The sequence below is a fragment of the Parasteatoda tepidariorum genome, chromosome 10 (genome assembly GCF_043381705.1).
Source record: "Parasteatoda tepidariorum isolate YZ-2023 chromosome 10, CAS_Ptep_4.0, whole genome shotgun sequence".
Taxonomy (NCBI): domain Eukaryota; kingdom Metazoa; phylum Arthropoda; class Arachnida; order Araneae; family Theridiidae; genus Parasteatoda; species Parasteatoda tepidariorum.
In genome coordinates, this window is record NC_092213.1 from 57,702,125 (window position 1) to 57,714,240 (window position 12,116).

Consider the following 12,116-nt stretch of genomic DNA (forward strand, 5'->3'; position numbering starts at 1 on the left):
TATATATATATATTGACGGTCAGAAATCTGAGCTCATATTCACAGAAAATGCGCTTTTGTTTCTGATTTCGTAACTTAAAATATTGTCTGCACCAATAAATTAGCATAGTTGAAGTCACTGCCTCTGATCTTTAAGATTGAGTCCCAGAACGTGAAGATCCGATCATTAGATCAAAAGTTATTCTTGGTAGTCCGTTTTTTATTTTCGCAATGTACTTTAGTTTCTGCAAACTGAATCGAAATCACTTAATTCAAGCATTTTAAAACATTAAAGAAATGTTACGCAAAAAAATATAACTATAAAAACGATCAATTAGACTCTTTATTTATTTTTTCAATATTTATGTTTACTTTGCAGGCTAATTAAAAATAAGGCTTTTTTTCAAATTTAACCAGCATTTTTTAATGCACTAGGCTAATTGGAAAAATAATCTGCACTTTCTTATATGCCTGGTATTTTCAGGCTTATAACTATAAACTGATAATTTTTTTTTCTGACTCTTTAGGAAATACGCGAGGAATTTGCTTAAGCTCATTGTAATAAACTTTCAATAAAACTATTTCAAATAAGTAAACCTTCTGGTCTCATTTCAAGCTGTCTGAAATAAATCAGGCTGATTGAGCATTGAATGATATGCTTTCTAATTGGTCTAAAGGTGTGTGTGCTTACTTCAATAAACCTAAAAAGTATCAGGCTTATTAAAAAATACTGCAGACTTTCAAATTAGCCCGATGCATTGCGAAATTATTTTACAAAGAGCCAGATTTCTGAATTAGTCTGCGACATATAGAATGCGAAGCATCTTTTTTACCCACATTTTTTTATTATTATTATCTAATTTGCTTTTTTTTTCCTTATTAATTTTTTTCCCTTATACAAATGACCAATAAAAATATTTTTGGCCTAAAATTTTAAGACATAATGATGTATTGCAGATAATATATAGCAGCACTACTATAATTTATTTGAAATCCCATTAACAGTCTCTTTTTTTTTTGATTTACTGATAAACTTGATTTCTTATCATAATTGTAAAGATTAAGATAAAATCTAATTGAAATTTGGTTCTATGTAAATCCAAATCAAACGAAGTAATAGAAAACTATTTTGATTCTAATTTTTTTCTTCTTCTCCATTACAATTTAATTGAATTATAATTAACTAAATGTATTTTCTTTATTTTTATAAAAATAAATAAATAAATAATAATTTTACTTTAAATTTCCTGCTGACGTTTTCAAGCTTATTTTGCGTTAACGATTTGCAGTTTGTAAGAAAGTTAAATTTAACTTATCTATTATAAATAAACTATTATTGGCTGGGTTTGCTACACTTATCAATCAATTTATTAAAAATCAAACGGGGGCTCATAATAACACAGTTTATGCAATAACAGGGTATAATATTTTCATAATTTTATGAGACAATTTCGTTTTTTCAAATCAAGCAATATGCTTTGCTTTTTAAGAGTTTTTAAAAATTCATCGTTATTAGAAACTTTTTAAAGTAAACGAGCAACATTGAGGGACCAGATAAAGAAACTTAGGTCCCACCTCTAACCTAATTTATACCATTTCTTAATTTTAACTATTTCTTCCAATACTGAAGCAACACCCTAACCCATTTTACTCAATCAGTAAATAAAAAAAAAATCACCAAATGAATAATCCTAAAAAAAAAGCAACGGAAGGAAAAAAAAAAAAAAACGTTGGTCTCACTTTTAATCTAAAAGAGATTTTTGTTTTCCTGGAACAAAGCACCAGAAAAATCTCTCTTAAGTTTGATTCTTATCAATGATTAATAAGAATCAAACTCTCCTTAGGATATCTATTTTATTAGGATTCTTAAGGAAGTATATAAATTTTTTATGTTCCAATTAGAGTACCAATTGTAACCAAATAGAAAGATAACTTTTTGAACTAGCAGATATTTTTTTTTTAATTGCATTGAAATTAAACACTTAGTCATTTTTTGTTTATGTTTTTAACTTATAAAAAGATAAACCAGATAAGAGACAATTATTAGCTGATGCATCTTTTATGTATATAGTATATATATTTATTATTATAAGAAATATATAATATTTTTTAAAAAAATGCCTTTTTATGAACTTTAAATTAATTACAGTATGCTATTCACTATTTAAAAAAATATCTAAACGCATTCAAATAAATATTTAATTACTTTCACGAATCGATTTTATAAGAACTCTTTTCTAATACTATGTGAAAAGTTTAAAGAAGTATTACAGAAATTGAAAAAAAATTATTAGAATTTCCTTTCCGTTTCTAGTATATCAATAATTTATAAGTCTATGATATTATCTAGTACTCTAGTATTATTAATTATTATCTAGAACAGTGATTCTCAACCTTTTTTGGTGGCGGCACACTTTTAACGATTTCGAAATTTGACGGCACACAATGAAAAAAATTAGTTTAAAAGTTGTTTACTTACCTGTAATACACTGCATTAAATAGTTTGTGATAATAATTTTGAATGCAAAATAAAATAATATGTACTGCAAAAGCACGTTCATTAAGGGATTAATTATTTCTTTTGACTAATTTTTTATTAGTTAGTAACAGTTATTTTTTTGTCTAGTTATTAATTGTTAGTTTGTTTTCTATATTTATTATCTGTTAGTTTTCTTACATTAATTTTTTTTGGTGATTTCTTGTTAACTAGTGTTTTTGCTAATTATTAATTGTTAGCTTATTTTTTGTTAGTTATCCTTTGTATGAATTTGTTTTTATAACTATTTATTGCATAGCTTTCTTTAATGATTAGCTTTTATTTTCGTTTGAAAGTAAATATTTAGCTTGCTTTCCTTCGCTAATTAGTAATTTACATAATCATTAAATATCCTACTTATTTCAAATTTTTTTTTAAGATTGTCAAAGACAATTTAAATTCTTCCTTCTTATATTAACTTATTTTAAGATCAGACAATCGCCGACAAATATGACTTTTCTTTAATTTAAACTTTACTCGTAATATTTAAAAAAAAAAAACATTATAATTTTTATTGTATCATTTCTAATATTTGGTGGCACATTTTAAGAATTTGGCGACACACAAAAGTGCCGAGGCACAGTGGTTGAGAATCACTGATCTAGAATATTAATAATTTATTTTTAAAAAACAATCACATTAATCCATTCGGGTAAACATTAAAATATATCAAATTGAGGCTCACGAATTGAGTAAAAAAAAAACATTTTTGTCCGGAGTTTCGTTTTTATGGGACTTTTTTTGGTGCTTTTTTATACAATCAAAAAAAAAAAAAANAAAAAAAAAAAAAAAAAAAAAAAAAAAAAAAAAAAAAAAAAAAAAAAAAAAAAAAGCTCTAGAAATTTTAAAAATTAGGGTTTTTTTTCTGCATACTTAGAATTAATTCTAGTATACTGATTCAAATTTTAAAGCAATACCACATTCGAATAAACGTTCTATTACATCAAATTGGAGCTGACGAATCAATTTTAAAGATTCATTTTTCCAGGAATTTTTTTCCGATTCTTTTTTTCATGAGTCATTTTGACAAAGAATTTTTTTTAATTCCATGAGTCATACAAACCATCCAAGTGCCGACAATTTTTGCCGCCAAACTAACATAACATCGCCAATATGTCCTGATCAACAGTTCCATGCGATCCGAGCTAACCTCAATCTCGGATCGTGAGAAAAGTCAACATTTCCAGAGAGTTTTCATTGAGAAGGAGAAAGGATAAGTAAAAAAGAAAAAGAAAAGATAACGGGGGGTCACGACGTCGAAAGAATATGCAGTTGGGGGGGGGGGACTCTAAACTTCAAGATGTCCGCGCCCCCATATTCGCTGATAGCTTGAGAGCCCGTTTATCTACCGGCACTTCACTAGTTTTGGAAAAAGAAGTGCATCCCCCCCCCTCTCAGATAAAAGACGTGGTGTTGGAATCGCTTTTCAAGTGGTACACCATCACTTGTTTCCACTGTCTTTAATCCCCCCCCCCTGGGTAAAGATGTGCCCCTTCAGAAGCTTGATTATCAGCACATCAAAAGAGTTCGCCGAGTTAATTTGCCACAAGCTCTGCTGGTCAATAGGGTTGAGATTTCTTTAAACTTTGTCATTATCATCGGATAATGGGTAGAATATCTTCGCAATGCACTTTAACCACAATAAGCCGCGCTCTTGGAAAACAAAACAAAATCGTATGACTTCGGTTAGAATATTTTTCACGCTTTTAAAAATTTTCAAGTTATTTTGTTCAAGATACGAACGGAAATAATCTTTCAAAATTTTAGACCCCTCAAAATAATGAATGAAAATAAATTAGTTTATCTCAGTAAACAAGGTTTAGTAACCTAAATATAATTTATTTATCTGAAAAGGAAACGACGCTGATGAAAAAACTTAACTATAAAATAACATTAAAGGATAGCATTAATGAAAAAAGAATTTCAGAATTAAAAAACTAAAGTGAAAAAAAAAATAGTGAATTATTTTTCACAATACTATTTTTAAATGTCATTTTTTTCTTTATTTCTATCGTTTAATCTGTATCAAGTGCTACATTTTAAGGAATTACAAAATTATATTTTATTTCAAAAATAAAAGCCTTTTTAACATTCTTTTAATATAACAAACCATGATTTTCAAACATTGAATTTCTTTTACTTAAGACTTAATTTTATATGATTTACATTTTGGATAATTTTGAAATTTCAAATTATTCTGATGGAGGGTTAGTTTAAAATATTATCAGGTATTGGTGTATTTTATCAAAATGAAACCTGTACTAGGAAAAAAAAAGTTAAAAAAGTTCACAAAAAAAAATCTTTTTTTCTTCAAAAATTTAATTTTAAATTTTGTTTAATTAAACAGTTATTTAACAGTTGTTAAAATTTATCAGGCAAATAAGTATTTTATGCCTTAAAATCTAGTATTAAATATTCTAAAAATAGACTTAATAACGCTTTAATCTGTAAAAAATACTATTGTTATTCTATTTGTAATTTAAAACTTAATGATTGTTATAGATCTTTAATCCAATTCTTCGAAATATCACATTCAGAAAAAGGTATCTATATTTTCGTTGTCGTTTTTTGAAATAATTAATCAACAGTCTTTTTTTTTTTTTTTTTTTTTTTTTNCATGCTCCTGAATAATAATTTTGGAGGCTTTTTTTTTTTAATAGTTGTTCTAAAATTTTGTACTGCACAAAAGGAAATGCTAAATTTATTGAAGACTGTCACAATTTTTTAAGGTTCAGCTACATATGATAGCTGTATAAATAGTTAAATAAACATCACGTGAAAGTAAAAGTATCTGATCATTATCAATAGAGAAAAAAAAATACCAGAACTCATTTTATTTTATTTATATATTTTTTTATCTGGTATAGTTTTCGCAATCAGTTTTTCTGGCACGTGAGTTAAGAGAAGATAAACTTTTCCTTCCCACTGCGTCAGTAGATGCTGATTAGTTAAATGTAAACTAGTTTTCTGTATAATTATTAACAGTTCCAGAACTCTCTAGACAGGCTTTCTTTTTCTCCTGATAACAAATTAAGTTAACTTCATCTGATAAAAAGTTAAATAATACAAAAGAATTCTACTGTATTTCTATAAATAAAACTGACTTTTCGTCATTTTTTCTCAATGATATTATTAAACTAATAATATCACGAAATTATAAAGCAATTTTTTATCATTATTTTAAAAACTGAACGTTTTTAATAAATTGAATTATGTGAAATTAAGCACCCGAAAAACTAATAAACTTTGACCTGATAAAAAATTAAGTTAACTTCTTCTTATAAAAAAATTAAATAGTATAAATGAATTCTCTTGCATTTCTATAGATAAAAGTGACTTTTCATCATTTTTAATTAATGATATTATTAAACTAATATTATCATGAAATTATTAAAAATTTTTTTATCCTTATTTGAACTTTAAAAACGAACGTTTTTAATAAATTATATTACGTAAAATAAAGCTCCCGAAAAACTAATGAACTATTTTACATGCATTAGTATTTGTTCAAAGTAATTAACTGGAAAAATTAAATAATGCTATAAGCATATTAGTTATGTATTGCATAATTAATGTATTGGTTATAGCATATATGAAAAGGATATTAAATATAAGTAATTATAGGTAAAAATTTAAACATTAAGAAAAAAATATTTGCGTTATAATTTATGTAACTATTATTAGCATAAAAAATAAAAAAATTGTCAGCTCATAAATTTGAAATTCAAATTAATTTAAAATATAAAATTTAACAAACGACTATGACTGATATGCATTGCTTTAGTCGTTACTGTTTTGCTAAAAAAATTAATAGATAAAAAACTAATGATAAGATTATATTAAAACAATTTCCTCCACTATAAAAAATAAATTAAAATAAAACTTTGTTATTTAGCGCGCTGGTGTGGCAATAACATTACCTAAAATCAAATTAATTCATTTAAATTTAAATTCGACAGTAAAATTTTTGAATTAAAAACTATAACGCAACAAAGAACCGCGGTAGCTCAGGTGACATAGCGTTTGCCGCCCAATGAGGTGACCCAGGTTCGAACTCTGCTCTCGAGTCACCCCGATCACAGTGATGACTTAAAATATCTTCACTGATAGACGGATCATGGGTTAGAATCCATTTGCCATCGGGATAACCATGAAAGATTCTCGTGGTTTTGCTCTCCATTCAACGCAAATGCAGAGTAGTTAGATAAAAAAAAAAAAAAAATCCTGCGCGTAGGCTAGTTTGTCACACAGCTTCATCCAGGAGTTCCCTTGCCTTCTGGGTTGAGTTCAAAATTACGAGGCAACCATTTTGCTAGTCGTAAATTCAGAATAGGGTCGACTGTTTAGCGTCGAGTATAGAATAAACTAGTTTGCAACAAAGAAAAAAAAAAATGGATAACAATAAAAGTAAAAAAATCCCGGACCGCGCAATTACATTGTAACTTCAAACATCTTAATTTGTACACAGACACCTTCCATTATTAGTAGCCAGAAATAATTGACCGGAAATACTCCAGTACACCTGGCTTCAGGAAAATCGATAAACGTTTTTTTTACATCATTTAGGTAATTAATAACATCGTTACATAGCCCCCCTTCCCTTCTTCCTCTAGACCGCAGCGCCAACTCACTCGCTGTGGTATCCCCAAATACTGAAATCACCCTATATACCCATTTAAGGCAATGTTAGGAAAATGGGAGGGAAAAAAGAAAATAATAATAAAATATAGAAGTGAAAAAATAGGGAACGGTTTCCCTAGCCGCGGGGTGAAAAGAAAGCGTATTCTTTCGAATTTCAAGATCGCGTGCCCAAGCTTGATTTTGGCGGTTGAAAAGTATGGCTGCAATTGGCGATTGCCGCCATTTAAGGTCCCGCAGGTACTTTTCACTTATGATTGTGGCATATTAATTGTTTTCGACTGTGTAAATGATCCCGTCGAAATACTATTTAAATTAAGAAAAAAGAACAAGTTATAAAAATTTAAGAATTTTTCTGAAGCTAAATTTTAAAGCTTATTTTTCTTAACAAAATTTTCAAACTTAACCATGATTATAAATTTATGATTTTATTACGATTTTAAAAATAAAAAATTCTCTTTAAAAGTTTAAAATTTTCCTTAATTTATGTAAATAATTCGAAAAGGGTTGATTCCAATTAAAAATTAAAGTAAAAAAAGGAAATTTGAGTATTTTTAAAGATGATTATTGAGTATTTTTTCAAATCATAACTTAAACCATGACTGCTAATTTATGATTTTAATACAATTATAAAAATAAAAAACTTTTTAAAAACTAATTAGAAAGGAGTTGATCTCAATAAAAACTAAACTAAAACATACATAAAAATTTGAGTATTACTTAAAATAAGTTTCTAATCTGTGATATTTTTATAGAAATAGTATACATTTTTTAATATAATTTAAATATATAATAATATATACAATACATACCAATAAGTATTTTTTAATAAGTATATTTTTACAAGTTTATACAGCGTTATTTTTAACAATCTAAAATGCTAAATTGCGCAAACAATATAAATAAATTTAATGTAGCTTTTTTTTTCCATCTTCTTTTGGTGAATATTTATATTTTTCTAAATACGACATATTAATCTTTTTTTTTCTTTATTTGGTAACCGAAGTAAAAAAGCCGTTTGAAAAATACACGAAACCTGACATGTTCAAAAAAGGAATTATATGTGTTTTCTTACATGCTCCTGAATAATAATTTTGGAGGCTAATTTTTATCATTTTTGATAAGAAAAGGAAAAATTATAATAATATAGTTTGCTTTAAGATGTATTTTATTTACTAATTTATTGGCTGTTTTCTAATATCCGGGGATTCAGATATCATACTGGCCAATGTAGTGCACACTCTAAAATATGTATTGTTATGAACATGTATTTCAGCATTAAATTACAAGAGTTCTTTAATGACAAATAACTAAAAGAACTAAACGAAAACAAGAAATTTTAACTAGGGTTCTAAATGTCTGAAACATTACTATCTTTAAAAAAATTAAAAAAATTGCATATTACGAAATATTAAATCTATATCTCTTGCCACTTGGTCATATTGAAATTGCTATTCATAACGTTACAGTCCAAAATATAAAAAATTAAATAAATAAATAGCTTTTGCAAACGTTTTTCCAGCTTATGGCCAAACATGGCGCTTAGGATATACCTTGTCATGATGCCCTGAGATATTAAAAAGCGAGAATACAATCACACACAGGAGAAAGGGGGGCTGCGCAATAAAAAAAGGAATACCGAAACAAAGAGTTCTTCATGTCGTCTGTCGTAGATTCCCACGCTGGTTCTCCCCGCACTTGTTGCTTCCCTTAGTTTCGTCCCCCATTTTTATTCCCCCCCAACGGAGAATCTCTGCAGCAGCTGTCAATCAGGGCCACGTGTAGCGTGGGAACGCAGTTTCGTGTGCATGCCGCCGCGCACGGATCTGCAGCTGCTCATGATCAGGGTGAACGGTTTCGCAGGCCCCTGTCTGTATGTACTGGGCAATGGATAGAAGGGGAGAGGGGGGCGAAATTAAAGTACGCAGTGGAATTTCGATGAGGGGGAGGGAGCTTAAAAATTTGCGCTCCACATCTGGTTCTCCCATGGAATGCGCTTTTTCGAAGGAATTTTGAGGCTTATGTTATTTGTTTTTACCCAAATGTATTCAAATAATTATTTTAAAATTTGTTTTTAGCTTGTTTCGTTCATTTATAAAATTTAAATTTAATTATAGTTTACCACGAAATGCTTTGAAAATAGTTTCCATGAATGAAAATAGTTTTCCATGAAATTACCTCTAAGAAAGAAAAGAAAAAAAAAACACTCTAGTGTTACTTTTAAGTAATACACAGGAGAATTACCTAACACCACTCATAAGAATTTAGCGACCGCTCTAATTCGGGAAGTTAAACCATAATTTGATGTGATTAAAAGTATATTCCTCTGTAATTATGTGCTATGTTAAAAACTCTATAGTATACAAACATTTGTTAGAAGTTAACAGAACGAATCTTTTAATATTTTAAATTTTTTAGTTGAATATCACCAATAATTGCTTTATTTTTTATTATAATGGTTCTATTAGGTATATATTTTAATTGAAAATCGCCTATAGCGCTGTTTTGCAGAGAAATTTTGAGGCTTATCCAAATTGTTTTTTCCCAAATGCATTTAAATAATTATTCTAAGATTTTTTTAACTTGTTTCGTTGATTTATGAAATTTAAATATTTGAATATAGTTACAGTTTTTTATAAAATTTGGGCAGTCATCTCAAAGGAAAAAAAAACAGTATATTTTAATATTACTATTAAATAATATACAGGAGAATTACTTAAAAAGCACCCTTGATAAAAATTTAACGACAGCTCTAATTCGGGCCGTTTACTCCGAGTTCAATGTGATTAATAATATACTCTTTAGTAATTATGTGTTACTTTTAAAAATTCAATGGTTCACAAGCATTAATTTGAAAATAGCAGAAACTTTTAATATTTTATTTTTTAATTGAATAATGTCCATAATGGTATTATCATGTATGAAGTATCAATATCAATAGTCTCACAAGGTTTATCTTGTAATAAGCTATAAATATTAACAAAACTATGAAATGATTCATTTTAGTAGAATATTTAAAAAAAAGAAATATTGGTTGAAAAAGTATTATTGGTACACAATTATTACATCGCAATACAATATATGTAATTATTATAAATTTTTTTTTCGTTAACCTCAAACTGATTTATTCTAAGAAAAATCTATCTGTATTGGAACGAATATTTAAATACAATAAATTGAGACTCAAGAATCCGACCGATTTGTTTAAATGAATTTAATCAAATATTGCATGAAAAGAAAAAGAAAAAAAAAACGAAATACCGATATTTGAAATCATTTTTAGCATTCTGTGAAAGCCAACAGTTAGAGCTTGGCTACGAATGTATTATTTTTTTTTTTGGGGGGGGGGGCANTTTTTTTTGGGGGGGGGGGGGGTCAAAGTGAATTTGGAAACATAAACCATTATTTTTTAAACTTATTTATTCCTTACACACGTTATAAATGTATACCTCGTCTTCTGGAGCTATTGCAAAACTATTTGCCTTCATTGAGAGCATGTACAAAAATCTCTAACTGAAATATCAGCAAATTATTGTTTAATTGGTGCAACTTTTCAACTGAATTAAAACGAAAATACATATTAAGATCACTGAATTTGTAAGGGGGGCGGTACAAATAAACTTTTTTAATATTCATTTAATTTAATATTTAAATATAGTCGGCTTTAAGCAAAGGTAAAAAAAAAATTCAGCGTGAATATCTATTCTTTAAAATTGTGACACATTTATTAGTAAGCAATGGAATTTTTCCTAAAATTTTATACAGATTTCAAAATAAATAAATACTTAATCTGTTCAGTTATGAATTATATTTAAAAAATTCAAAAGTTATAAGATGTAAAAAATAAAGGAGCATTATTTGTTTAGTAAATAAATAATTTCAATCAACTATTTTATTTGGCTTTGTAAAATTTAACTGTGAACTTCTAACTTCTTATCTGATATTTTAAGACTCAGGCAGAAAAGTGCAATATCGATTTTGGGTTTCAAAAGAACACTTATCAATCAAAATTCACCTTTTGAAAAAAATCTATCATTTGTAAAAATTATAATTGTTAATTTATTTATATGTCGTTACGATCCACATGAATTTAATTTTTTCTTTTTAAATAAAATTTTTTCGCAGTTAAGATGACCAATGCCACCTTAAAAAAAATCCTTTTAAGGGGCTGATGAAATATTTGTATTTTTTTTAAAAAAATTGCGTTCGCTTTTTTAAGAATTCTTGAGTTCCTATATTCACTTCATTGCCTTCAACATACTCCCTCAATCTGATTGAGTCAGGTCTATAATTTTTTGGGGGTACATAATTTCCGGTACAATTAAAGTTATTCAGATTAGCTAAATTTACTTTAAGTAAGTTTAGAAAGAAAAGCTTCCAGATATTTCGGCTTAATCTAGAAATTTCGTTCTTTTACACAAATGAATACTGAGAATTTTTTTTTTTATTCCAATAAATTCAATTTTACTAAGATATGAGTTAATATTTTAACTATTTATTTTATTCAAAAAAAATAAGAGAATGAATTAAATGGTGTTTGAATACGAAGGAAATAGTATTTTACCCTACAAAATTAATTTAAATATTAAATAAAAGCTTCGTTTGATGTATGCTTTTTTGTTTTTCACTGTTACTTTTTAATACTATGGATTTAACAAATTGCAAACCAGAATTAACTGATTCTGTAACTTTATCGAAACTAACAATAATTACTTGATAATAAATGTCCCTATTTAAACTAGTATCATCTAAGCTATTGGATTCTTCGAAAAAAATATGGCTTGGGCCTAGCATATTTACTCCCACAGCTCTGAAAGTACAAGATGTTGTTTCCCCCTCTGAAATTAAAAACCTTCTCTTTTCTTTTAACTTTCTCTAATTTTTTCAAAATGCTCTAACCATGAAGTTATTGCTTTAAAATTTTTTTCATTAAGTATCATTTGTGAATTCAATTTCCTACTAT

The 12,116-nt window shown here is 27.3% G+C and overlaps 1 long non-coding RNA gene across 1 annotated transcript in view; it reads left to right on the forward strand.

Annotated features, from left to right (window-relative positions):
* Positions 1 to 12,116, forward strand: part of LOC139426767 (uncharacterized) — a 51,336-nt gene that overhangs the window by 946 nt on the left and 38,274 nt on the right. The gene's annotated exons all lie outside the window — the stretch shown is intronic.